This window comes from Macaca nemestrina, chromosome X, assembly GCF_043159975.1.
Source record: "Macaca nemestrina isolate mMacNem1 chromosome X, mMacNem.hap1, whole genome shotgun sequence".
Taxonomy (NCBI): domain Eukaryota; kingdom Metazoa; phylum Chordata; class Mammalia; order Primates; family Cercopithecidae; genus Macaca; species Macaca nemestrina.
In genome coordinates this window covers 120,290,805-120,318,100 of record NC_092145.1, presented here as the reverse complement: position 1 = coordinate 120,318,100, position 27,296 = coordinate 120,290,805, and the positions used below count along the sequence as shown (strand labels likewise).

Genomic DNA, 27,296 nt, shown 5'->3' with positions numbered 1-27,296 from the left:
CCACAAATTGTATCATGTGCGAGCACTTCTAAAAGGGATGCCTTGAAGGTAAAAGTCTTTTGGGGGCTGGATGTGGTGGTTCACACCTGTAATCTCAGCACTTTGGGAGGCTGAAGCGGGAGGATCCCTGGAGTCCAGAAGTTTTGAGACCAGCCTTGGCGAGACACTGTCTCTACAAAATAAAAATACAAAAAATTAGCTGGGCATAGTGGTGCATGCCTGTGGGCCCAGTTACTCAGAAGGCTGAAGTAGGAGGATCACTTAAGCTCAGGAGTTCAAGGCTGCGATGAGCTAAGATTGCATCACTGCTACATGCCTGCCTAGGCAACAGAGAGAGACTCTGTCTCTCAAAAAAAAAAAAAAAAAAAAAAAAAAAAAAATTCTTCCTGAGTCAGATGGGTAGAATCAAGGAAAGGAGAGGATGTGGAGGTTTGATCAGCTGGGGGGCCCCCACCTCACCTTCACCCTGGACCTCTGCCTGGGGTGGAGAGTGGAGAGTGACACCATCAGCTTGGGATGAGGGTGAGGGAAGAACCCTTTGCCACCCTGTTCACTCACCAGTTCCAGGGAGGTGGGGAGCCTCCCTGCAACATTCACCTGCCTTTGAGGTAGGGGCCTCTGGTCATGTCTCACCCCCACCCCATTGTAAGCCAGGTGCCCCCTCCCCCCGCACAGTCACCCCCTCCCCTGCCCCGCCTGGTTTCCTGTGTGTGTGTGTGTGTGTGTGTGTGTGTGTGTGTGTGTTGAGGGAACATGTCACAGAGGGACAAATGGGCTGGCTTCTGGATCCTTGAGGCACTCTAGTGGCGGGGGCAGGGCACCCTTGGCCAAGGCATTTCCTGTCTCTTGAGAAACAAGCTGCCTTTTGGCCGTGACCACAGAGCTACTGATCCCCATTAGCTGTTTTCCTAGAAGTGAAAATGGATTTGCTCTGAGTTCTGTCATCCCTTGTGACCCAGGGCTCACAGAGGCTGGGCCAAGAGCACAGGACTCACCACCCAATGGAGCCATGCTAATCTACCCTCAAGGGGACCTGGGCTTAATGCCAGCCTTGTGAGTATGCTCCCTGGCTCGTTCCTCTAACCACCTGACGATGACAAAGCTCTAGAAAGGTGTGACAGTTTGGTGTTTCCCTGGAAGGTCATCCATTCATCGGTGCCAATAGAGGATGCCCTTCTAGACCACAGTGGTTAGAATCCAAGAGACCTGGGTTAGAGTCCCACCTCTGACCCTGGCTGGGCCACCTTGGACAAGTTACTTAACCCCTCTGAGTTCTGCTTTAAATGGCATACATACCACATCTCCCACAGTACCCGAAACACAGCAGGCACTCCATAAATGATCATTATTGTGTCTTAAATTTACTCCTAACTTTTGGCAGCAAATATTATCACCCCATTTTGTGGAGGGGGCCACAGAGGCTCAGAAAGGTTCACCAGTGAGTGCTTCAGTTCCTTTTTACTGTGCAAAAACTACCCCAAATCTTAATGGCTTAAAATGACAATGAATGATAATTTCTCATGATTCCGTAGATTAATTGGGTAGTTCTTGGGCTCCATATGGTGTCAGCTGGGGTCTCTCATGGGGATACAATCAATCGGCAGCTAGATTGGGCTGGAAGGTCAAAGAAGGTCTCTCACATGATTGGGACCTTGGTGCTGGCTGTTGGCTGGGTGGCCTGAGCTCTCTTCTTCATGACCTTTTCATCTGGCTGGCTTGGGCATCTTCAAGTATGGCAGCTGGGCTTCGGGAGGGAGTGTTCCAAGACGACAACCCTCAATATGCGAGCAATTATCCTTCCTCTGCTTTTCCTCATGCTCATTAATATTCCATTGGCCAAAGAAAGTCACATGGTCAAACTCATAGTCAACACATGGGATGTGGGAGGCATGGCTCCTAGGGGACTGCCTGTGTAACAGTCTAGCCACAAAAGCTTGCCTCGGATGCCACGGCCACTGACTGATATAGCTGGGATTTGAACCCAAGCCTGTCTGACTCCAGATCTACGCTCCTTCCTCAAGTATTGTTTGAGGCTGGCGTTTGTGGTTCCACTGCCTGAACCTAGTGGTTAGGCGATTTTCCATCTTGTCTCCAGCCTACCTGTGTCCCTGGTACTCTCTGTGATGTTCTTATCGTACCTCTCCTGCTCCCGACAGAGGGGAGAGAAACACCCTTCTTCTGCTGGGCTCCCCCTGCCCTTTACTCCTCCGTGTTGACTGCAGAGATCTACCCCTGCTTCCTCCAGAGTCCCAGAGAGGTTAGTGGTGGCCCCATCCCTTCTGACCCCTCCTGCAGCAGCAGCAGCCTGGCTCTGCAGGCCTCATGACCCACATGCCCTTCTGGGCCTCAGCTCAATTTTCAAGGGTACTTTTATTGGGAAAGTGAGGGATCACGAGAACAAAGACAACATCCTTGAGATAAGCCCAAGTTTACAGCATGCTGTCGTCATCCCAATGGACTTCCGGTCTCCCTACCAGCTGGGCCGTCTTCTGAGATGGGCCCCCTCCCCTGACCCCTGTCTACACTCAGCCAGAAGCTGATTTGAGCTGGTCCCATGGTGCTGCCTGTGGGAACCCAAGCCCTTCCTGCTCCTATCTGCCTCTGGCTGGATGACGCCCTGGGCAATTCCGCCCACTGGTTTGACCCCAGGCCCCAAACCTAGGTCAGGAACGCCCTCCTCACAGTCCTTCCCTGCTCCCAGTTCAGTGTTGACAGTGAGCAGTGCTCGCTTTGCTACGGCTAGGCCCTCACTCTCCTCTCTTTTCAAGGCCCCAAGAGAGTAAGCCATTTATTCACACCCTATCTTGACGCAAAGCCGGGGCCTTGAACCTGGGGCACTGCTTTCAGCCATTATTCTTGCAGAGGCCCCAGTGCTCCTAGCCTGCATTTTTGGAGTCTGAGCAGAGCCCACAGCTGTTTTGCCTCAGCTAGGAGTGAAGGCTGACAAAGAGCAAGGTCTCTGGAGAAAGAGGAAATGTTTTCTGGATGCCGAACTGGTGACTGTGGGGGGTGTGGGGCAGCGGGGAGGGAGGGGCTCTCACTTGTGCCCAGGGAAAGGTCATGGTCAATGAGGAAGCCTTTGATGGGGAGAGTCTGAGATGAGACCCAGGAACATCACCACGCAGCTGTCCAGGAAAGATGTGGGACCCTCTGTCAGATCAGGCCAGTTCTCTTAAGGTAAGATCAGCAGGCCAAGGTCCTGGGATGTGGGAGCTCCTAGGAAGTGGACTGGGATGCCTGAGGGATCCAAGAATTAGCAGTGTCCTGTGTGGTCTCGCTGAGGGAAGCCAGGCAAATTCTAGCAGCTCAGCTGTAACAGCCAGAGCTCTTGGCTCCAAGCAACAGGAAACAATTCTGGCTTATTTAAGCAGAAAAGGACTTTATGAAAAGGATCTTGGGGAACTCACAAAATAACCAAGAGGGCTGAAGAATCCAGTTTGGTGAGCCGACCAAGGAGGCTGTACAGCAGTCAGGACCACAGCCAAAGCCAGGCCAATCCAGGGATGACCTCGCTGCCAAGTCCAGGACTCCCTGGCATACACTGCCACCTTGGGACATGGATATGGTCCCTGCCGCCCCAGGAAATGGAATGCCATTGCCTTGGTGACTGCCACCGTCCACCAGAATGGACTTCAGTGCTCCTTGCATCTCAGTATTACCAGTTCCCAACTCCAAGCCTTTAATAGGGGCATCTGATGGGTTGAGCCTAAGGCAGGAGCCTATGCCAACTGCAATGGCGGCTGTGAAAGTGCCTATCTGGGATTTTTAGCTTCTCTGGTGGGAGGCAACTAGGAAGATGGAGGATTCTCCAAATATGGGAGGAGAGGTTGGAGGCTAGATACCTCACCTGGAGAAATGCAGGGCAGCTGAGTGTTGGAGAAACGTGTCTCCAGAGACAACCTGTGCATGTATTCCCCCTCCTCCAGATGTCGATGTCGGGGGGCAGGGGGGTGAGGTCAGGAAGTATACAACGTGGGGTTGGGAACCCTGGGTTTGATTATGAGTCGCCTCTGCCTGTCAACCTGAGATAAGCTATTCACAATCCTGGGGCCTCAGTTGTACCTCAGTGCCTTTGAGCATGCAGAAGGAGTGTGCTAGCTTTTGCTGTCGTGTGGGCCCTCTGGCCGAATGATGCCCCAAGACTGCCAAAACCCCAAATGGAATGGGGCTGTTTGCTCAAGGTAATGATTGAAAGTACAGGTTCTGGAGTCAGGGAGATTGGGGTTTACCAGCCATGTGCCTTTGGATGTGTTCTTTAACCTCTCTGAACATTAGTTTCCTTATCTGCAAAATGTAGGCATGGTGGCAGGCACACAGCCTCCCTTCCAACCTCGTCCTATGGTGCCCCCATGGTCTGCAGAGACTGAAAGGCTAAAAACTGGATTTCCCAGACACCTTTGCAGCTGGGACTGTGGATGAGAATTCAGTTTTACCAGTTAGATGCACTCGTGTGAAGTTAGGATGGCAGATGTGAGGCAGAGCCCACAATTCTTGCCTGCTGCTCTGGCTGTACCTGCTGGAGGTGTGTGTGTGTGCGTGTGCGTGTGCGTGTGTGTGTGTGTGAAACAACATTCTAGTGTTTGCTCAGTTACCAGCTGTGTGGGTGTTGAGAGGGGTTGTGGTGGCAGTGGCTTCCTGATCCTTGGATCACAGCTATGGTAGTGCACTCTGGAAATCTACATTTCCAGAGGCGGGCTCCCTCACGCCCCACCTTTCTGATAGTGGAAGAGATGGCAGTAATCTTGGCGGACCAGTTCAGTGGTGTTGTTTTGGGAGCCCAGAGACTGACTGCTCCTCCTGCACCCTTCCAATAATTTTGTCAGTACCTAATTTCCTGTGTTAAATCTCTTCTTGCTTAAAATAGCTGGAGAGGTTCTCTCTTTCCTGCAATGGAACTCCAACTGCTGTCAGGGTAACCCCCATTTGCTCACAAGGTTATTGATGGAATGAAACGAGATGATAAATCCCTTTATGTATGCTAGGTATTTGTCTTTTTCTTTTTTTTTTTTTTTCGAGGCAGAGTCTCGCTCTGTCGCCCAGGCTGGAGTGCAGTGGCACGATCTCCGCTCACTGCAAGCTCTGCCTCCTGGGTTCACGCCATTCTCCTGCCTCGGCCTCCCGAGTAGCGGGGACTACAGGCACCGCCACCACACCTGGCTAATTTTTTGTATTTTTAGTAGAGATGGGGTTTCACCGTGTTAGCCAGGATGGTCTCGATCTCCTGACCTCGTGATCCACCCACCTCGGCCTCCCAAAGTGCTGGGATTACAGGCATGAGCCACCGCGCCCGGCCTGCTAGGTGTTTTTCAAAAACGGGTCTCTTTTTTTCAGAGGTGACTAAATGTGATAGAAACCCTTGTGACAAGCCACCCTAATTTGTACAAGCTCTCAGCCAGTTGTTTTACATAGAGTTGCTGGGGCAGGAAACAACCTGAAAGAATTCAGATTCTTTGGGTGGGTCGCCTGCTTTCAAAGGCTCATCAAGTCCTTGTACTTATTCAGGGGGAGTTCTGCCTCCCTGCCTACCATTAGAGCAATGACTGGCACCACAGGCATGGCACAGGCAGCTGGGAAACGTGACAGGCTTCCTGGTGTGAGCCCAGAAGTTCAGCTGCCAGAGATCCTCCTCCGTCTGTGACTGTGCTCCACCATGATCACTACTAGTTCGTGTTAAAGCACACTGTTTAGGCTGGGCGTGGTGGCTCACGCCTGTAATCCCAACACTTTGGGAGGCTGAGGCGGGTGGATCACTTGAGGTCAGGAGTTCCAGACCAGCCTGGCCAACATGGTGAAACCCCGTCTCTACTAAAAATACAAAAATTAGCTGGGTGTGATGGCTCACACCTATAATCCCATCACTTTAGGAGGGCGAGGCAGGCAGATCACTTCAGGCCAAGAGCTGGAGACCAGCCTGGCCAACATGGTGAAACCCTGTCTATTCTAAAAATACAAAAATTAGCAGGGGTGGTGTCATGCGCCTGTAGTCTCAGCTATTCAGAAGGCTGAGGCAAGAGACTTGCTTGAACCCGGGAGCCGGAGGTTGCAGTGAGCTGAGATCGCGCCACTGTACTCCAGCCTGGGCGACAGAGTGAGACTTCATCCCCCTCCCCCCAAAAAAATTTTAGCTGGGCGTGGTGGTGTGCACTTCTCATCTCAACTACTTGGGAGGCTGAGGCAGGAGAATCACTTAAACCCGGGAGGCAGAGGTTGCAGTGAGCGGAGATGGTGCCACTGCACTCCAGCCTGGGCGACAAAGCAAGACTCTGTCTCAAAAAAAAAAAAAAAAAAAAAAAAGAAAAGAAAAGAAAAGAAAAGAAAAGAAAAAAGCACGTTGTTTAATTCCTGCCTCCTCCCAGTTAATCTCCACGCGATATTTACAAAACCTTCCCCTCCCCTCCCATGAAGAACAGGCTGACAAAAGATCTTGCTTTCTGTGGTGAAGAATGTTCTCATGGCCATGGCATTGGCCTCCCGAGTTAGGAGTTTCCAGAGAAAACAACTGAGAGGATGTAAATTGTACAAGGACAGGTTGCTTGGGGAGAAGTTCAAAAGACAAGGCTGGGCTTGGAGGACTGGGCCACCCATGCAGAAGGGCGTTGGGTGCTGCGAAAGGAGAGGAACACAGACCTGGAGAAAGGGCGTGAAAGTAAAGGGGGATCTTGGAAAGCCCCCCGGCCCCCGACCCTGTTCAGTGGACAGAATGCTTCTCTCCCCTCATAGATCCAAATCCTTCATCTTCCCATCTCACCCTCTTGCTCTCTGTCATTCGATTTCCTGCCACAAAATGGGGACCCTCTCTGGAGTGAGGAACCAGGCAGGTGGCCCTAGGGGCCTCCAAGCTGGGTGGAAGCTGGGCTGGGGTTGGTTGCCGGAACAATCCAGGCTCCACTCCAGCCCATAGGGGGCTTGAGGCTGGGTGGGTGTGATAAACTGTTTCAGTGGTTTTCAGGAGCCCTAATCAATTGCGAGGCAGAGCAAAGCCCTCTGGGGACAGATAAAGCCAGCCCTGTGTCAGTGCCCAGTTGGAGTTTGTGTGGTTTGAACTCTTGTGTGGTTTGGACAAGTTCACCGGGTTTTGCTGGGGCGGTTTATTCTGTTTCCAAACTGCAGTAGAGGGAGGCAAACGGCCCTTGGACCCTACAAACCACTCCTGAAATGCGATAGGTGGCCTCTCCTCTCTCCCGCATGGTCCCAAAGGCTCAGGGAAGAGAGGCCGGGCAGGTCCAGGCCATAGCGTTCCTGGTTCCCGCCGGTGGCTCCGGGTGTAGACATTTCTAGAAACGCTCCCCCGCCCAAGGCTGGCTAGACCTTCCCGTTGGGGAGCTGAGCTGCTGCAGGTTTGACTGTCTGCTCCCGCTTCCAAACTAGAAAGACGAATGCCCACTTTCGGATTCCATCTTCTGCCACGGACGCCTCCGGGACGCGCAGCCGCCCGGCGCAGAGGAAGCCCGGGACGCTGGGGACACCGCCTGGAGCCTCCGCGCATAGCACCGGGGCGTTTTTTTCCTTCCAGCTGGAGGCTTCCCATTTAACCTCTAAAGTGCCAGAAGATCCGGATCTCTCGCGGGCAGGCCTTTGGCTGGCTCTGGGCGAGGCTGGGACCCCAGATCCGAGTGCCTCGGGCGAGCACTCGGCGTGCAGATGTCTTGGGGGGCCTATGCGCTGGAGAGGAAGTCTGCCCAGCGAGGTGGACGGACACTGGGCCCTCGGGGACCCATCTGACAACGCCTGGTTCCCTGGGAAGCCTGTGCGAGCCTGCGGGGGGCCAGGGCAAAATAGAACCAGGAACATGTGTTGTTTGGGAGGGAAGCCGGGGCGCATGGCATGTCTCAATAGTGCTGGCACCCTCCAGGGACCTTCCTGCTTCCACAGAAGGTGGGGACGGGGAGGCGAGCATGGAGAGAGAGAAAGGGAAGTGGGAAGAAATTGGTCACGGAGGAAGCTATTTTTATGCTTTGCTACAGCTGCGTGCGTTTCTCTGACCAACTAGGCAGCGAAAATTAGACCGGCTCCGGCTGAAAACAGGCCCTAAACTTCACCGGGGGGTGGGGGTAGTGGGACACGCGCAGGAAAGGGGAGGAGAGGGGGAAATCCCCGTGGATCTGGCAAACCCCAGTGTCCCGGAAGCTGTCAATGCGCAGCGAACAAGCTCCCCTGCCCTCCCCGGCTCCAGATGCCTCAACCTTCACCTTGGATGTCGGAGGCATCCTTTCCCCTCTGTGTCACATCTTGGGCATGACACAGCCAAGACTGAGGGTTAGTTCATCAGTGTCTTCTGCTTTTAGGCCTCAGAGGACCTTATCCTTTTTGGCAGGGGACCAGACCTCCTGGGTGGCCTCCGTCACCACTAAGTCACTTGGGCACCTGGAGAAATGGCAAAGGTCCCAAACAGGAAACCAAGATTGGGAAGTGAGGACCCTAGAATTAGAATGTTTTGGGGTCTATGATTGTCTAGGTCAGCGGTTCCCAAAGTGTGGTCTGAGGATCCCTGTGGTTCCCTGAGCCCTTTTCAGACTGTTCTTTTCTAACTGCAAAGCTCCATTAGGCTGGATTTTCTTCAACCAAAACAACGTATCACAACGCATTGGATGCCCAAGCCACTATGAGGAAGCAGCTGTCTTCGATTAAGCCAGATATTAGAGAGGTTTGCAAAAATGTAAGAACGATGCCACTTTTCTCCCTAAACTTTTTTGTTTATTTGTTTTGGAAAATATGGTTATTTTTAAATAGAATTGTGCTATTGATGTTACTATAGACGTTACCATGCATTTTATCCATTGCTGTGTAACAAGTTACCCCCAAAACTTAGTGGCTGAAAGCAACAGACATTTATTATCTCACACAGTTTCTGTGGGTCAGGAATCTGGGAGCAGCTTAGCTGGGTGGTTCTGGCTCAGGGTCTCTTAGGAGACTAATCAGGGTGTGTTCCAGGGGTAGGATCATCTCAAAGCTCAGCCGGGGAAAGATCCACCTCCAGGCTCACTCGTGGCTGCTGACAGGCCTGGGTTTCTTGCCACGAGGCCCTCTCCATGGGGCTGCCTCGTGACAAGGCAGCTGGCTCCTCCTAGGGAGAGAAAAGAGGGCACCCAAGACAGAAGGCACAGTCTTTTTTGTAATCTAATTTTGGAAGCCACATCCCTATAGGACAATAGATCTATTAGGAGTGAGTCTGTAAGTCCAGCTAGCATTCAAGGGGAGGGAATTACTCAAGGGTGTGGGTGACAGAAAGTGGCAATTACTGGGCACCATCTTAGAGGCTGCCCACCACACATGTAATATATTAATGATTGTTATTTTTAGATCAATTAATACATAAATATTAAAAATGTTCCTGTTTTCATTTTTAATGTGGGAAATACTGATAAGACCAATATAACCAAAAGCATTTTGGAGTCCTCGATAATAAATTAAAAAGTCAAGGAGTCCCAAGACCTAAAGGTTTGAGAACTGCTGGTCTAGGTTTGTGGTATTTACAGGAGAAGTACCTTGGTACTATGTGGGGGCCAGTCCATCCACCCACCCATCCACCCATCCATCCATCCATCTATCCCTCCATCCATCCATCCCTCCATCCTTGCATCCATCCATCTACACACTCAGCTATCCACCCATACATGCAATCAAAATATTCGAACTACTGGGCTAGGGCTGGTGCTTTAACAGTAAACAAGACCGCCAGTGATTGTCCTGTGGAGCTATAATATGTTAACAGATTACACAATTAACAAATAAATAAGATAAATTTTTAAAACAGTAACTTCAAGTTGTGATAAGTTGGGGCCCCAAAGCCTAGACCCTGGAGAAGCAGTTACTGTTGAATTGACACTATTTTGGGGGGCATTATAATAGGTGACCCACACTGTGGGTGAGGTGGGCCCAGACTGCATGGTCCAGGGAGAAGGGAGTATGTCCCAGCTGTGGCCAGATAAGTGTAAAGCCCTAATGAGCCAGAATAATCTGGTATCTCCCAGGTTCTTCGTGCCTAGTTAATTTTTGCCTCCCACCCACAATGAGTTTTTCACAAAAGTCCAGCTTCCTTTAAGTCTCTAGGGCAAGCCTGGGGGGAAATAGTCCAGGTTTGTCCTGGAAGCCAGGGTACTGGTGACTGTGAGACTTAGGGTGAGAGGCTCTCACATGGAGGATGCAACCCATATGGGCAGAATAACTGGGACTACAGGCGCGTTCCACCATGCCTGGCTAATTTTAAAAAATGTTTTTTTGTAGAGACCCAAGCTGGTCTCAAGCTCCTGAGTTCAAGTGATCCTCCCACCTCGGCCTCCCAAAGTATTGGGATTACAGGCATGAACCACTGTTCTCCACCTGATAACATTTTTTGGGAGGAGGTAGGGATAGTCTGGGGCAGAGACAGGCAGTGATCCCAAGCTGGAGACACAAGGAGGCCAGGCTATGGGACAGAAGCAGGGGGTGGGTGGCTGGGATGGGAATAGAGCATACATGACAAATAGTGGCTGAGCACAGTGACTCACGCCTGTAATCCCAGCACTTTGGGAGGCCAAGGCGGGCAGATCACTTGAGGTCAGGAGTTCAAGACCAGCCTGGCCAGCATGGTGCAACCTGCCGTCTCTACTAAAAATACAAAAATTAGCCAGGTGTGGTGGTGCACGCCTGTGATCCCAGCTACTTGGGAGGCTGAGGCAGGAGAATTGCTTGAACTCGGGAGGTGGAGGTTGCAGTGAGCTGAGATCACACCATTGCACTCCAGTTTGGGCGACAGAGCAAAACTCCGTCTCAAGGAAAAAAAAAAAAAAAAGACAAGTAGTGACCTTTCCTACTTAAAACCCTTGCCTAGGCCAGCCCTGTTCTGAGCATCAGCTGAAAGACTTTGAGCATTTTTAAAGAGGAAATGTGCCCCCTCCGGCTCCCCCCAACTCGTGGTTTCACAGTGTATATTGTGCTTCAGAAGGCAGGGCTCACCCCCTCAGGGGACACAGCAGCATTAATCTGTTACAGCTGCTTTTAGTGACCAGGTCCCAGCACACAACAGCCTCCAGAAAGACCAGGCCAGGGCTCTTTGGAATTACATGGGGCAGGGGTGCTTTTTTCTAGGGTGGGTGGGTCTTTGCGGACCAGGCACAATTCTGCTTCCAGAGCAGTCTTCACCATAATGGTCCGTTGGTGGCTTCAACCTCAGATTTGAATGTGGGCTGCATCACAGCAAAATGCTAAAACCTTGTGAATATTTGTATGCAAGTTCAAGCCCTATTTGGCTCTTGACCCCTTTTAAGAGAGAACGGGATGTTGCCATTGGTTTCAGGCCTCATCTGTGGATTAAATTGAGCTAATAATAACCAGCTCAATTGCCCCTAACATCAGTGGTTCCGGAAGCATGGTCCTGGCCCGGCAGCATCACTGGGGAGCTTGTTAGAAACACAGATGTTGGGGGCTCACACCAGACTGGCTGAGTCACACTCTTTGGAGATGGGCTGAGGCCTGGGGATCTGTGTTTTAACAAGCCCTCCGGTTGATTCTGATGCCCATTCAAGTTTGAGAGTCACTGTTCATTAAGTGTATTAAACCTATTTAGGAGATGAAGAAAATGCAGTCCAGAGGGGCATAAGTAACTCTACCAGGATCAAGCCGCCAGCAAATGGAGTGCCCGGACTCAAACCTGGGTGTTTCATTGGAGGAATTATGTGGGCCGAGCATGGTGGCTCACGCCTGTAATCCCAGCACTTTGGGAGACCAAGGAGGGAGGATCTCTTGAGGCCAGATGTTTGAGACCAGCCTGGCCAACAGAGCAAGACTCCCCCATCTCTAAAAAAAAGAAAAAAAAAAAAAAGAGGAACTGTTTTTTCTTTTGTTTCTTCCGGTCCACCCATCCATCCTCTTTCAGCCTCGATTCTCTCTCCTGGGGTTCTCAACTTGGCTGCATATTGACACCAGCTGGGGAGCTTTAAAAAATAATATTGATGCTAGGGCTTCACCCTAGGAAACAGCATCTGCAGGGGGTGGCTCCAGCATCTGTACTTTTTTCTTCCCTGATCACAGGCAGCTTCACCCAGGTTCCGCTGCCATTTAAAATGTTTCTTGGCCAGGCGTGCTGGCTCACGCCTGTAATCCCAGCACTTTGGGAGGCTGAGGCAAGCAGATCACAATGTCAGGAGTTTGAGACCAGCCTGGCCAACATGATGAAACCCCATCTCTATTAAAAATACAAAAATTAGCCGGGTGTAGTAGCGCATGCCTGGTAATCCCAGCTACTCAGGAGACTGAGGCAGGAGAATCGCTTGAACCCAGGAGGCAGAGGTTGGAGTGAGCCGAGGTCGCGCCACTGCACTCCAGCCTGGGTGAAAGAGCGAAACTCAGTCTCAAAAAAAAAACAGAAGTCTCTGATGAATGCATTTGCACTAAGGTGTGAGTAATTGAATGTGTTACCTTTCTGGGGTATCTGCATTTGAAAAACGAAACCAAGGACATAAAATAACGAATTGCACAGGCATCCCAGCAAGTGGGAGAGGCCGGCTTTTGATCCCGATTCGCACTTGTGGTAGATTGATTGCTCTTAACGCACCCTGCTGGAATCTACCCGGCAGACCTGCTCCTACCCAGCCTTATCTGAGGTTTCTGAGTATGTTGTGTCTTTTTGAGGGGCGTTTTGGACTAAAAGAACTTGCATGAATCATTCTTGAATGCCCTTAAGCCATCAGCCTTGCCCACACAGGGCTGAGTTTCCCAAACCCGTAACGGCCGGTCAGTTCCATTCTAACTAGCCAGCAAAACCAAAATCGTTTTAAAAAGAATGTTATTTTTAAAGCATTCCAGAATGAATGCTAAGGACCTTTTTCTTCAGGCCTCTTCCCACGTCCATCCAAACATATTCTGCCACAGAAATTGTGGCGGCACCTAAGTCATAAGTTAGAGAAGAGTAATTCCCCAGACCCCTATTCAAACAAATTGTGTGAGACCCAGAGTGTGGCTAACTCTAGGACTTGAAAAGATTTAGATGTTGACCTAGGCTGCAGGCTCCCTCCATCCCGTTTAATTTTAAGTTGTGATCAACCTTTGGTCTTTAAAAGCAAAGAGAAAGAAAAGCTCACCCTAAAATGATTTTTTTTTTTTTAAATGGCAGCGACAGTCTCTACCCTGTTTCCCGCACCTGGTGGGGGACACAGAAACACCTCCGCCCTTCAGGAAACAGCCCACTTGTCAGCAGCTGGGCTCCCAGGAACAAAGGCCTAGGTTCATTACCACAGTATCGACCGTGACACGTTCCACCCGGGCCACCTCCCCCAGAGTTCCTCAATTCACACCCCAAATGAAGTGTAATTGGACCTGGACACCTTTGAAGTCCTCTAGCAGATTGCCAGCATTTTGAAATGTCCTTGATTTGCATGGTGAGGACCTGGTTGGAGGTGACATTTTCCTTCCCCTCATCCCACAGTTTTAAAGACAGAATTATTTTAAATGACATTCTCCAACCAGGAAGAGTTACCATGGAAGAAATCAAAGTTCTCAAAGCCAAAAAAGAAAAAAAAAAAAAAAAAAGAAAGAAAAGAAAAGGAAAAATGTCCGATGATTTGATTAATTTCTAATTCACACTTTGGCCCAGTCCTGGATCTAAGGGTGCCACATAGGGAGCCATGGTTTCCTCCCCAACTTCTCCCCAGGTCTCCAACCTAGGGGATGACAAGGACCCAGGAGACTTGGCTAGGAGGTTCTGATGGCCAGCAGGTCACTTGTCAGACCTGAAATCAGAAAACAAGCGCAGCTGCAGGCCCTTGGGTTGGTGAGGGAGGCAGTGTGTTGATTGCAGACCATCTATCTTCCTTCCCAGCTGAGCCAGGGCTGCTCTGCGGAAATCACGTGCACTCCCAGAAATAAGCGTGCCTGTGTGCACCATGAGTCTAAAGCTTGATGGTTTCCTGCAAGCCAGAGGAGGAAGGGCCTGCCTGGTGGAGTCATGCCTGCAGACACGTGTCGAGCCCATGAGAGGCCAGATTGGCAGTCCATTTTGCTCTAGGAAGCGGCCAGCCCCCAGTTTGCAGCCGCCCCCCAACTTGTCTGCTTCTGAGAGCTTCCTCGGGGGCAGCCATCCTCTGAAGCAAATGACCCACTTTCCCCCAGAGCAGCGCTGTCCGACAGAACTCTCTGTGAGCACGGAAAGGCTTTCTATCTGTGCTGTCCAATAGGGGAGCCACCAGTTACATGTGGTTACTGAGCACTTGAGATGTGGCTGGTGTGATTGAGGAACTGAATTTTATATTTTCTTTAACTTTAATTGAAGTACCACATGTGGCGAGTGGACAAGTGGGACAGCACAAAGACAGATGAACAAATAAAACCCATAAGAAGGCCGGGCACGGTGGCTCACTTCTGTAATCCCAGCTCTTTGGGAGACTGAGGCAGGAGGATTGCTTAAGGCCAGGAGTTCAAGACCTCATCTCTACCAAAAATTTTTAAGAAGTAGCTGAGTGTGGTGTCGCACACCTTTAGACCCAGTTGCTTGGGAGGCTGAGGCAGGAGGACTGCTTAGCCCAGGAGGTTGAGGCTGTAGTGAGCTATGATCGAGCCACTGTACTCCAGCCTGGGGGACAGAGCAAGACCCTGTCTATAAAAACAAACAGGCTGTGTGTGCTGGCTCACGCCTGTAATCCTAACACTTTGGGAGGCCAAGGCGGGCAGATCATGAGGTCAGGAGATCAAGACCATCCTGGCTTACATGGTGAAACCCCGTCTCTACTAAAAATACAAAAAAATTAGCCAGGCATGGTGGTGGGCAACTGTAATCCCAGCTACTCCAGAGGCTGAGGCAGGAGAATGGCGTGAACACGGGAGGCGGAGCTTGCAGTGAGCCCAGATCATGCCACTACACTCCAGCCTGGGCAACAGAGCGAGACTCCATCTCAAAACAAACAAACAAACAAACAAAACACCCAAGAGTGGAAGCCCCAGTTTGCAGGGTATATAATGTTGACTATCAACTCCCCAAAAAAGGCCATCAGAAAAAATCAAGCAGTGCTAGTTTAAGTTTATTAGACCTGCTTCAGTAAGAGAGAGCCCCCTTGACAGAATGTTACTAGCGTCTCAAAGTGGGGAAACTGGCGACATGTATTTATAATGTTTTAGAGCCCAGACTGGGTGATTTCCAAATTGGGTCTTTCAAGGCAAGAAATTTGGACTGGGGAGAGTTTATGGAGAAATAGCTTTCGGCTGGTGAATACAGCAAGGCCAAAGTCCTGTAGTAACCCTTGACTGGCTAGCTAGCTGCTGGTCTTGACAACAAGTTATTTTAGTGGGTTCCATCTTATCTTCCAGAAGCAAGTATTTCTTAGGGCAAGTAGCTAAGGTATTTTTGCTTGTTTTCAGTATTATTTTAACATGGGGACATGAGCGTATGCCTGGTCCCAGTATTGTTTAACATAGGGACAGGGAATAACAAATTACCCCAAAACTTCATGACTTAAAACAATAAACATTTATTATCTCACAGTTTCTGAGAGTTAGGAATTTAAGAGTGGCTTAGCTGGGTGGTCCTGGCTTGAGGTGTCTCATGAGGTTGCAGCTAGGGTGTTGGCCGGCACTTCCAACAGTTATCTGAAAGCTTTCCTGGGACTGAAGGACCCACTTTCAAGGTTGCTCGCTCACATAGACAGTACAATGGGGTTGGCTGTTGGCAGGAGGGCTCAGTTTCTTGCCATGTGGTCCTGTCCAATGGGACTGCTTGAGTGCACTTATGGCATCGTAGCTGGCTTCCCTGAGAGCAAGTGACTCAAAAGAGAGCCAGACTGAGCCCACAATATCTTTTATTACCTAACCTTGAAGTCTCAGTTTATCATTTCTACACTATCTTATTGGTTATATAGGTCGGCCTTATTTAATGTGGGAGGTGACTGTGCAAGGAGTTAATATCAGGGGGCGAGAATCCCAGGGAGAGGGAATAATGTGGTTTCAGTTCTTAGTGGTAAGTGAGGGATGGTAATATAAGGGGAATGGAGGTTTCTGGGTTTTAGAGCTGAGAAGCAGTGGTGGCAAATCTGAACATGTAGGTTGGGGGGACCCACTGACTGACCCAACATTCCACCCACTTCTTTTGGTATGTTGTTCCGGTTACTGTTGCTACATAACAAGTTACTCCAAAATTTAGTGACTTCAAACAAACATTTCATTATGCTCATGGACTTTCTGGGTCAGGAATTGGTGCAGGGCACAATAGGGGATGGCTTGACTGTGCATTGCAATGTCTGAGGCCTTAGCTGGAAAGACTCAAAGATCAGAGATGATGTGATGCTTAGGAGCTGGGGTCATCTGAAGGTTCCAGCATTTACATGTCTGGTGCCTGGACTAGGAAGACTCAAATACTTGGACTGTGGATTGAAGAGTTATCAGATGACCTCACCATGTAGCTTGGGCTTCCTCACAGCATGGCAGCCTTAGTATAGTGGGACTTCTTACACGGCAACTCAGGGCTTCAAGTGTGATTGTTCCAGAAAACACGGTGGAAGCTGCATGGGCTCTTATGACCCAGCCTTGGGAACTTCCACTGTGTTGATTGAACCAGTCACAAGCCTGCCTGGATTCAAGGGAAGGGGACACAGACCTCATTTCTCAATGTCAATGGAGAATGTCAATGTCACATTGTAGAAGAGCACATGAGGTGGATGATATTGTTGCAGCCATTCTTGGGAAATACAGTCTGCCATTCGTGACAATTTCCTAAAGCTTTTGTCTTTGATGGGTGGGAGCAGTGGGGGTGGGAGGAATTTGGGCCCAGGGCATCCTACAGAGCTATCTTTGTTAGACAATGCTTGTTCTGTCCTAATCATAGCTTGCTGGCTGCAATGGTATAAACGTTTGTGTCCCCCTAAAATTCATATGCTAATACTAATCCTCAGTGCAATAGTATTAAGAAATGGCGCTTTTGGGAAATGATGAGTTCATGAGGGCTCTGTCCTCATGGGATTAGTGCCCTTATAAAAGAGGCCCAAGGGAGCTTATTTGTCCCTTCCACTGTGTCCTCACACATAGAAGGCGCCATCTATGACACAGAGGGCCCTCACTAGACGCTGAATCTGCTGGTGCCTCGATCTTGGACTTTCCAGCCTCCAGAACTGTGGGCAATAAATTTCTGTTGTTTATAAGCCACCCAATTTATGGTAATTTTTTATGGCAACCTAAACAGACCAAGACACTGGCCCAAGCCCAAGCTGACGGGGACACACAAGGAGGAACAGATGAATCTAGGAAAGGTGGTTCTTCACACAGGCACATAGGACAGTGTCCCAGAGGATGGTGCCAGAGAGAGCTCAGACTGTGTGGCCTTGAACAAGTGGCTTGACACTTGTGTGCCCTATCTCTAAATTGGGAAGGATAAGCCCTGTCTCAGGATTTCTTTTTTTTTTTTTTTTGAGACAGAGTCTCACTCTGTCGCCCAGGCTGGAGTGCCGTGGCGCGATCTTGGCTCACTGTAAGCTCCACCTCCTGGGTTCACGCTATTCTCCTGCCTCAGCCTCCTGAATAACCGGGACTACAGGCGCCCACCACCATGCTCAGCTAATTTTTTGTATTTTCAGTAGAGACAGGGTTTCACCATGTTAGTCAGGATGGTCTCGATCTCCTGACCTCATGATCCGCCTGCTTTGGCCTCCCAAAGTGCTGGGATTATAGGCGTGAGCCACCGTGCTCGGCCAGGATCTCTCTAAGGAGCAGGTTATGTTCAGTGTGTCAAGTTATAGCAGAGTGGCTGGCACAGAGTGGGCATTCAGGGTATGGTAGCTGCCATCAGGATATCATGATGACTTCCTCACCCCTTATCCAATCTGAGTCCAATGATCTGTGGCACAGTATTAGATGTGGCTGGGTAACAAATCACCCCAAAATTTAGTGGCTTAAAATAATGAAAGTCTTTTTTTAAAAAGCAAACAAACAAACAAACAAACAAACAAAAAAACAACTGCCCTTGTTCCTGTGACTCCGAATCCAGAGCTTGGCTGGGCAGGGTGGCTTAGGATCTCTCAAGAGGTTGGCTTCAGAAGTTGGCAGTTCTCTGAAGGCTTAGCTTCCGAGGTGGTCCACTCATGTGGCTGTTGGCTGGGAGCCTCAGTTCTCTTCACCTAGGCCCTTTGCAGGACTGTGTAAGTGTCCTCTAGGCATGATGGCTGGCATCCGCTAGAGCAGGGCTTCTCCATGATGGCAGAATCTGCATCTGTCTTAGTCCTGCTGGATCTCCAAAGCCCAGCCTGATGCCTGGCCCAGTGCATTCTGTGAGGTTCCAAAGACTGAGAGCTGCCTTAAGTATTCTGTTCTTTACATTATTCTGCAAGGTCTTTTGGTGACTCTGCCTATGTTGGCAGTGATCTCCGGTTTTAAAGAAGATCCATGCACCTCTGATTGGGAGAACCTTGGGGAAAAGAGAAAATTCAGGCCTGCCAAGTCTCAGGCCCCGCTGCCCCTCCTTGCCAGAGACTTTCCTTCTAGAGCTCAGCCTTGGGCTTCTGAGTGCATCCTAACAGAGTCCACATTCACAGAAACCCAAATAACTGTTCCACAAGGCAGAGGGCTGTGTGGGCCCTGCGAGAAAGGAGAGAGAATATAGGAAGGAGCTCACATCCTGCCAAGGGTAGCCAAGGAACCCAGTGTTCCAGCTGGGCCAAGAAGGACTGGTCAAAGTTGCTGTTCTGGTTAAGTAGCATGTGCAAAGGCCCTGGGGTGGGAAGATAAGGAACAGGTTCTGGGGCTGCTGAACAGCAAGGATGGGCTGGGAGGGCAGGGACAGATGAGGCCAGAACACAGGGTTAAAGCTGAATCAAAGGACAGTGGGATAACTGAGGCAGCCACAAGAAGGAAAATGGGGCTGGGGTGAAGAAAATGAAGCAGAGAGCTGAACCAAAGCCACAGCCTTGAGAAAGCGATGATGTAAGGGAAGGAAAGAGGCACTGGGGAGAGATATTTAGATGTAAATCTGACCAGACTAGATGTCCAGATTAGATTAGAGGGGAGGAGGTGGGATGGGTGGGTGAGTGGTTTTCCCTCTGAATATTTAGAAGCAGCTGTGTTTAAGGAGGCTTAAGGTGTTTACTCAGTGTCCTGGGACCAGAAAGAGACTCCAGAAAGCCTGGGGCCCGGCAGAGTTTGGGCCATGATGTCATTCACACAGGGAGTCTGGCTGCAGCCTGTCTGGGGTGAGGTCCCCACTGCGGCTTGTCTCCTAGGCAACCGACTCTGCTGAGAAACACGCAGTAATGACTCTCTAGATTTGCAGGTTACCAAGCACATGAAACATATATCTTTGTTTCATTTAATTGTCCCAGTGGGAATTATCCCCATTCTACAGATGAAGCCACTGAGGCCTCAAGGCTCGGAGAGGTCGAGTATCTTCTCTCAGGCCAAGGAGATGGCAGAGCTGGGCCTGGAACCCAGTGGTCCTAACCCCTAGCCAAGTCTTCTCTCCAACACACTTTCCTGCTTTCTAGTCTCACAGCTCCCTTAAGAGCTATTTCTACTGAATCCAGTTCACAAGTATTTGCAGAGCTCCTCTGTGAGGTGGGCAGGTGTGGCAGCCTTCAGGTGAAGTTGCAAGCATCTCTGGGTTTTTGGGTGGGGGATCCTGAGAGAAGTATGTTAGGAGTGTGAGTAGTATGATGGGCTGAAAGTGGAGGGGAGGGACACTAAGATCAGAGCCATCAATCAGAAACAGGTCCCTGAAGGCAGACCGTCAGGACGACAAGGATCTTGGGCAAAGGCCCATCAAGGCAAGTGTCAAGTTCACAGAGAACTTGATAACAGGCCTCTCTGCTATCTCCCTCTTCTGGTGCCAGATGTTCATGAATTTGACCTCACCTTTCTGGTTTTGTCTTGTTTATTGTCCCCACTGCACTGCAAGGACCTACCCTCCCTACCACGCCCACGTTCCCTCTTCCAGGAATAGGTGGCCAGGGTAGTACCAGGACCCAGAGAGGAGCTATGAGTTCCAGGCTCTTATTTCCTTCCCCAGCTCCCTTTGCCTCTGGAACACCTAAGTGCTTTCTGCGACAAGCTCTCTAAATGATTGGAACTTTCTCCCAAATCAGCACTTTTTCATGCTACATTAGCATTTATTGGTTTGATATTTACATTTGGCAAAGGAGCACCCAGTCCCTGGGTCCTTGGGAGCACACACCATCAACTGAAACAGACGCTAATTGCCATTCATTCCCCTCCCTTCATCCCCTCAGCCCCGCCCCCATCCACCATCTGCTTTGTCCTCCCCCCACCCCCAGTCCAGTAAAAGAAAGTTCTGAAGGGGTTATCTTTACAGACCAAAAGTTCTGCTGATAAACGGGCCCTGCAGAGAGGAGAGAGGTATTCCCTACACAGAAGTCCTGGCAGGACCGATCTGAATTTGCATTGCAGTAATGCATATTATACTCCTTTGGAGTAGAATATCCTTGAGGGCAGGAATCTATTTTGGTTCTTTGAATTTTTCCACATCCCCCTCCAAGACCAAGGATCAAGCTGTCAGAGGCGTTTGAACCAGAGCAACTCCATGTTGAATAGGGGCTGGGTGAAATAAGGCTGAAACCTACTAGGCTGCATTCCCAGACGGTTAGGCATTCTAAGTCACAGGATGAGAGAGGAGGTCAGCACAAGATACAGGTTATGAGGACTTGCTGATAAAACAGGTCGCAGCAAAGAAGCCAGCTAAAACCCACCAAAACCAAGATGGCAACGAGAGTGACCTCTGGTCATCCTCACTGCTACACTCCCACCAGCACCATGACAGTTTACAAATGCCATGGCAACGTCAGGAAGTTATTCTATATGGTCTAAAAAGAGAAGGCATGAATAATCCACCCCTTGTTTAGCATATCATCAAGAAATAACCATAAAAATGGGCAACCAGCAGCCCTGGGGCTGTTCTGCCTATGGAGTAGCCATTCTTTTATTCTTCTACTTTCTTTCTTTTTTTTTTTTTTTTTTTGAGACGGAGTCTTGCTCTGTCCCCCAGGCTGGAGCGCAGTGGCCGGATCTCAGCTCACTGCAAGCTCCGCCTCCCGGGTTCAGGCCATTCTCCTGCCTCAGCCTCCCGAGTAGCTGGGACTACAGGCGCCCGCCACCTCGCCCGGCTAGTTTTTTGTATTTTTTAGTAGAGACGGGGTTTCACCGTTTTAGCCAGGATGGTCTCCATCTCCTGACCTCGTGATCCGCCCGTCTCGGCCTCCCAAAGTGCTAGGATTACAGGCTTGAGCCACCACGCCCGGCCTCTTTCTTTTTTTTTTTTTGAGACGGAGTCTCGCTCTGTTGCCCGGGTTGGAGTGCAGTGGCGGGATCTCAGCTCACTGCAAGCTCCGCCTCCTGGGTTTACGCCATTCTCCTGCCTCAGCCTCCCGAGTAGCTGGGACTACAGGGGCCCGCCACCTCGCCCGGCTAGTTTTTCGTATTTTTTAGTAGAGACGGGGTTTCACTGTGTTAGCCAGGATGGTCTCGATCTCCTGACCTCGTGATCCGCCCGTCTTGGCCTCCCAAAGTCCTGGGATTACAGGCTTGAGCCACCACGCCCGGCCTATTCTTCTACTTTCTTAATAAACTTGCTTTCACTTAGCTCTATGGACTCACCTCGAATTCTTTCTTGAGCGAGATCCAAGAACCCTCTCTTGGGGTCTAGATCAAGAACCCTTTCCGGTAACAAAGCTAGGCAAATGGTAGATTCTCTAAGAGCATTTGTCTACTCTGAAATTAGTAGAAAGTTCCTCCCTCCCTCTCTCTGGCAGCTGCAGTGAAAGACAGCGAAGGAATTATCCGGGAATCACGAGGAGAATGGAGACCACATGGAAAGGAGGTAAGTTCTCCCTTTTCCCTTTCAAAATCCCCTACAGATTTGACCAAGGAGCCTAGGCCTGCAAGGTTGTGGTGGAGGGAGGAAGCTGTGTGGTAATGTGGTTAGAGTTCAGCTAGAACTGGCTCCAAAAGTCGGCGTTGCTGTGTGACTAGTGCTGGGCTGTTTACTCCACCTCTCTGGGCCTCAGTTTCCTTTTTGGTAAAATCACACTTCCGATCTTTTCTTTCCTCATGGGCTGGTGGTGAAGATGAAGTGAGATCAGGCATGTATGTAATGGGCTTAGGGCACCCTGCCAGGCACACAATAGGCTTTAGGAGATGGTGGTTCCTGGTATTTCTTCAGACTTTTGGGCCCCATGCCTTGTGAGAGTGGAGTCCTAAGTGTACATTATAATTCCCGAGGGTGTCTCAGTATATTTATGCTATCCCCTGTGGTTTTGAAGGGCAGGCTCTCACATCAGCCTCAGAGCCTTGCTACTCAAAGTAGGGTCTGCAGATCAGCAGCAGCAGCTTCACCATCACCCAGGGGGCTGTTAGAAAGGCCCACTCTAGACCTGCTGAATCCAAATCTGCATTTTAAGAAGATCCCTCAGTGACTCATACACACATTAAACTTTGAGAAGCACTTTAGAAACCCCCCTGTGAGATATCCAATGTGGAAATGACTACTCCCAATTTGAGGATGCAAAAATTTCCTCAAAGAATTGATGACGTTCTTTCCCCAATCCCATGAACATCTAGAAGAGAGAAGAGGGTTTGTGACTCCTGTGTGTCCTGGAAACTTCTCTCTACCCATAGTTCTTCCTTGAAGGCTCAGCGCACTCCAGTGAAAGGCAGAGATGAGTGGGCAAAGAGACTAGGGTTTCCTCTGCAGTCACATATCCAGGAAGGGGTCAGGGATGCCTGTGGCTGTCTGTATCTGGAGTTCACCAGGAGGAGTTTGGGATATTGGCCTATCGGCTTGAGTTGGGATAACAAGAAGGCAGGAGAAAATGTCTTGTCAACAGACACAAACATTCTTTTGTTAAAATAGAATTTTCAAAAAGTTTAAAAAACTTGACTCTCATGCAAATGTAAAATGACCACATGTCAAAGATTTGATTTAGCTCATTAATTAATGAAGAAACCTGTAAGATGTTAAAACTTATACCCATGAGAATGGGAGGAACTAGTATTTATAGGCAATTTAATAGAAGAATGTTAGGATGAGATGGCTGGATTGGAAATTATTTGCATTTGTATCGGACAAAAATGTGAAAGTTAACCTCTGTCCCTACAGGGGCAATCAAGAGTGCAAGCCCAGCTTTGCACTGCAAGAACACCCAATAATCTCTTTTGCCTATTTCCAATTTGGGATAATTTTTTCTGACACTACCCTCTGCTAGTCCTTGAGAATCTGGAAATAGCTGTTGCTTGAGAATTACCCTTGGAATGGAATGTGGGCCTTGAAAGAAAGGGGGAAAGAAAAGATGAACAAACCCCTCTTCTACCAGATCTGGAGTGTGTGCTTCCCTGTCTACCTTCCCTGGGTCCTTTGGAGCACGGTGCAACTGCATGAGCTGGCATCATGCAGAGGGGAATGATGGCTCACAGGAGGGAGACAAGGCAGCCTGCTCCTGACTCTTATTCTCTGTAACCTTGGCTGTTGCACAGAGGGAGATGATGTATCTGCAAACATATGCAGCCTTGTCCAAAATATTTTCCCCTCCTATGTAGTTCTTGCCAATATTGTTAATCTGTGGGTTGACTTCAGACCAAAATAAATCTCCGGGCCCTGGCCACCAGCTAGCTAATTTTACTTTGTAACCAGGGAATAGAAAGTGCGGGCCCTCAGCCGACCATTCTGTGTTTATTTTGTTTTCTCTCTGCTGCAGTTTAAAAATCACATTTGGAAAAGTAGACCCTTTATGCAAAAGAACAGCCACTGAGAGAAACAGCAACAGAGATGGATGGATTAAAAACGGCAAGTTCTATCATCGCCACCCCCCGTCCCCCCACATACTTTTCTCTCTTTTCAGGATTCTGATGGTGCCTGTTGGCTGCTTCCGTGATGTCTGGAGTTGCAAAATGTGCCAGAAAGCAGAAGGATACACCGCCATTCAGAGAGGATTTTCTTAGGGACTTGAAGAAATTGACCTCGAAATTTCAGTAAATGAGAGGACTGTGGCTGGCCTGTATCTTTGGCACTGGGTACATCCTGTCATTCTTGTTGTACCTACATAAGAGAATTTAACTCTGGGTTCTCCCTGACTAATTCCAGGGGAAGTAAATGGGTAGACCCTTAACACTTCTGTGCCAGAAGGGACCTTGGAGGGCATCTAGTCCAACCTTGCCAGTTGAGAAGCAGGATTACCTAGTGGTTGGGAGCACAGACTTGAAGCCACATAGTCCCAGTTTGAAACTGACTCCATCGCTTACTAGCAGTATGACCTTGGGCAAGTTACTAACCTCTGCCTCAGTTTCCTCATCTGTAAGGTGGGGATGGCAATAATTGTCGTTGCATCATAGGACTCTAGTGGGGGACTAAATGAGTTAACACATGTAAAGCACCAAGAATGTGCAAAGCATACAATGAGCCCTTGATAAGATAAAGAAATGAGGCTCAGAGAGGAGGAGCAACCTCCCCAAGGTCACTCCAGGAATTGACAAACTGAATTGGATTCGATGAAAAAAGAAAAGAGGTTATCGCTTCTTGGAAATTTTGACTAATAACTGTTTTCTTTGCCTGTGTTACATCATCTTGGCTGAACACTTGGAGAGAACCCTCATGTGGAAGTCAGGGCAGTGCATTCTGTTGTGGGTGTACCTCTCACTGACGGTGGCCCTAGTTTTGGGCTGGATGGTCTCTGGGATTCCTGTCGGTACTAACATCTTATAATTCAAAATCAGGGTCTGCACTCTCCATTCAAGCCAAGCCTGTCTTTTCCTACAACACTCTTTGCACTCTTTGTTTCCCCCTCCACCCCATCCCCACCATTTTCCTCTGCCATTTTGCCCAACTGTATCTCATGAGCATCAACAACCAGTTTCCCTTTGGCTTTCTGACTCTGCCCCCTCCTCATTATTCCCTCCCCTTCTCCCCACTGCTAGGGCAATTATGGTCATCAACTGCCCCACACCTTAGCCCTGCAGTTGCCATATTTAAGCTGATTGTACATGATCAGTCTTGTAGGTTCTTGAAAGTTACCATGTTGGCAGCTTGAAAGTAGGGACTTCATTTATGCCTTATCATGACCCATTTTGAGGGCCTCATAGAGTGCCCTTGGCAAGGTTATCCTTTACGGTTTGTTGACCGACTCCAAAACGATTTGAAATATTGGATGAAATCTTATATTATCAAGATTCTCTCTAGTACATTCAGTACAGCTATCACTGACGTCCTTTGTTTGCAAGGAAACCAGTATTGCCAAACTCTAAAACCCAACAAAAAGGATATTTTAGAACAATTATAATTTCAAACTTGAAAATGTCCTGCTGAGACACAGGAGTATGTTAGATACTTCTGCCACCCTCCTTTCTCCTCAACCTCATCCCGCCCCACTCTCCCTAATATACAGGCCCAAGTCAAATTTTACATTACCACCTATTGGTGAAATGAGCCATTGCAGCCCAGCTCTACAAGACATTGTAAATGCCTGGGTAACAGCGAGTGGTGTAGACCCTTTTATGGTTCATAAGCATATTGATTACATTTTCATGCTATTGTGTGAGATGAACTTCCCTCAAACCTTGTTATGATGTCAGCACATTATCCATCTGATGTGAAAAAAAAAAAATGGTGAGTGGAGATTGAAATGCTGGGAGCTGAGAAGGTAGAGTCAGGTATGGCCCAGAGAAATATTTTGGATTAGGCAGATCCCAATGAAATAGTGAGGGCTAATAACAGAGGAAGTCTTAGAGTACAAAAGAAATGACTAAGCACTTTAGGGGCTGCAGAGGAAAAGTAAACAGCTATTTGGGGACACCAACTTCTCCACTGTATACTAACACTAGTGTAAATATAGCAAGGCCCAGTGTATATATAACAATGCAGATATAGCTGACTGACCACCAATGTAATCCTGCCTTTCCCAAATCTTTTTTCCTAAAGTTGTTGGAGAGCAATTAAAAATTCTACATTGAAGACTAAGGGAAAAAGATGTTTCATTATAGAGCTGGGACTGATTGCATTTTCAAAAGGTGGCTGCAACAATATCCCACACACTTTTCTGCTGTATAATCTGCCACTCCTCCATCGAGCACAGGAGACCATTTCTCCATTCCTTTGAATCTGAGTGAGTTCTGTGACTGTTTTGACTGATAGAACGATGTGGAAGAGAGATTTTGTGATTTGATAGGCGAGGTCACAGAAATCCTTGCAACTTCCACCTGACCTGTCAAGAATGCTTGCTCTTGGGATACTCCCTCTTGGAACCCAGCCACTATGTTGTAAGAAGCCCAGTCTACATGCAGACACCACATATAAGGCATCGTAGTCAACAGCCACAGTTAAGTTCCCAGCTGGCAGCCAACTTTAACCACCAGTCTTGTGAGTGAGCCATCTTGGACATCCAGTTTGGTTAAACCTTCAGATGACTCCAGCCCCAGCTGACACCTGACTGCAACCACATGAGAAACCAGGAATGAAAATCCCCTAGCTGAGCCCAGTCAACTCATAGAACTGTGAGAGATAATAATAAGTTGTGGTACTAAGCCACTAGGATTGGGGCACCATGCAATAATAGGTAACCAAGACAGCAGCAACTTTGGTTAGACACATGAGCCATGGGATGACACATAATTAGGTATATTTTTAAAAACTTGGATTCAGCTTTAGGTCTATGCATCCCCAACATAGAGAGGCACTATTTCAGTTCACATCTGCTGCCTCTGATCAAAACATTATCTTGCACTTCCAGAGAAAAAGAGAGTGCAAGTGTGTGTATTTACTGACAGGCGTCCCCTTGTGTCCCCATCTGTGTGACTGGAGCTCAGTGTCTCTCACACATTCTAGTATGATACTTGGTGCCATATTTGCAGGTCCTGAGGTAAGAACCCATGCTGTTGTCTTTAGAGAGTTTCATGGGTTGGACTGTGCCACATAGGGGCAAAAATCCACCCACACCTTTTCTTTTAATCACCTTTATGGATGTATAATTTACATATATACATTTTTCTTATTACTTTTTATTTATGTAATTTATTTATTTATTTTTTGAGACAAGGTCTCACTATCTTGCCCAGGCTGGAGTGTAGTGGAGTGATCATGGCTCACTGCATTCTTGACCTCCTGGGCTTAAGCAATCCTCCCACTTCAGCCACCTGAGTAGCTGGGACCACAGGCACACGCCACCACTCCTGGCTAATTTAAAACTTTTTTTTTTTTTTTTTTTTGTGGAGACAGGGTCTCACTGTATTGCCGAGGCTGGTCTCAAACTCCTGGGCTCAAGCGATCCTAGTGCCTCAGCCTTCCAAAGTTCCTGGATTACAAGCATGAGCCACCATGTCTGGCATCCTTTGTGGATGTATAATTTACATACATA

The 27,296-nt window shown here is 48.9% G+C and overlaps 1 long non-coding RNA gene and 1 other non-coding gene across 3 annotated transcripts; both read left to right on the top strand.

Annotated features, from left to right (window-relative positions):
- Window positions 1-3,091: 3,091 nt before the first annotated feature.
- Window positions 3,092-26,878, top strand: LOC105499894 (uncharacterized). Of its 2 annotated transcripts, none has more exons than XR_011618188.1 (3): window positions 3,092-3,177; window positions 21,708-21,775; window positions 23,649-26,878. It is a non-coding gene; the product is annotated as an uncharacterized lncRNA (long non-coding RNA). The 2 variants fall into 2 exon arrangements; XR_011618189.1 differs by lacking the exon at window positions 3,092-3,177 and adding an exon at window positions 8,129-8,656.
- LOC112423577 (small nucleolar RNA U13) lies at window positions 25,433-25,536 on the top strand. Its single transcript, XR_003014048.1, has one exon. It is a non-coding gene; the product is annotated as a small nucleolar RNA U13 (small nucleolar RNA).
- Window positions 26,879-27,296: the final 418 nt, after the last annotated feature.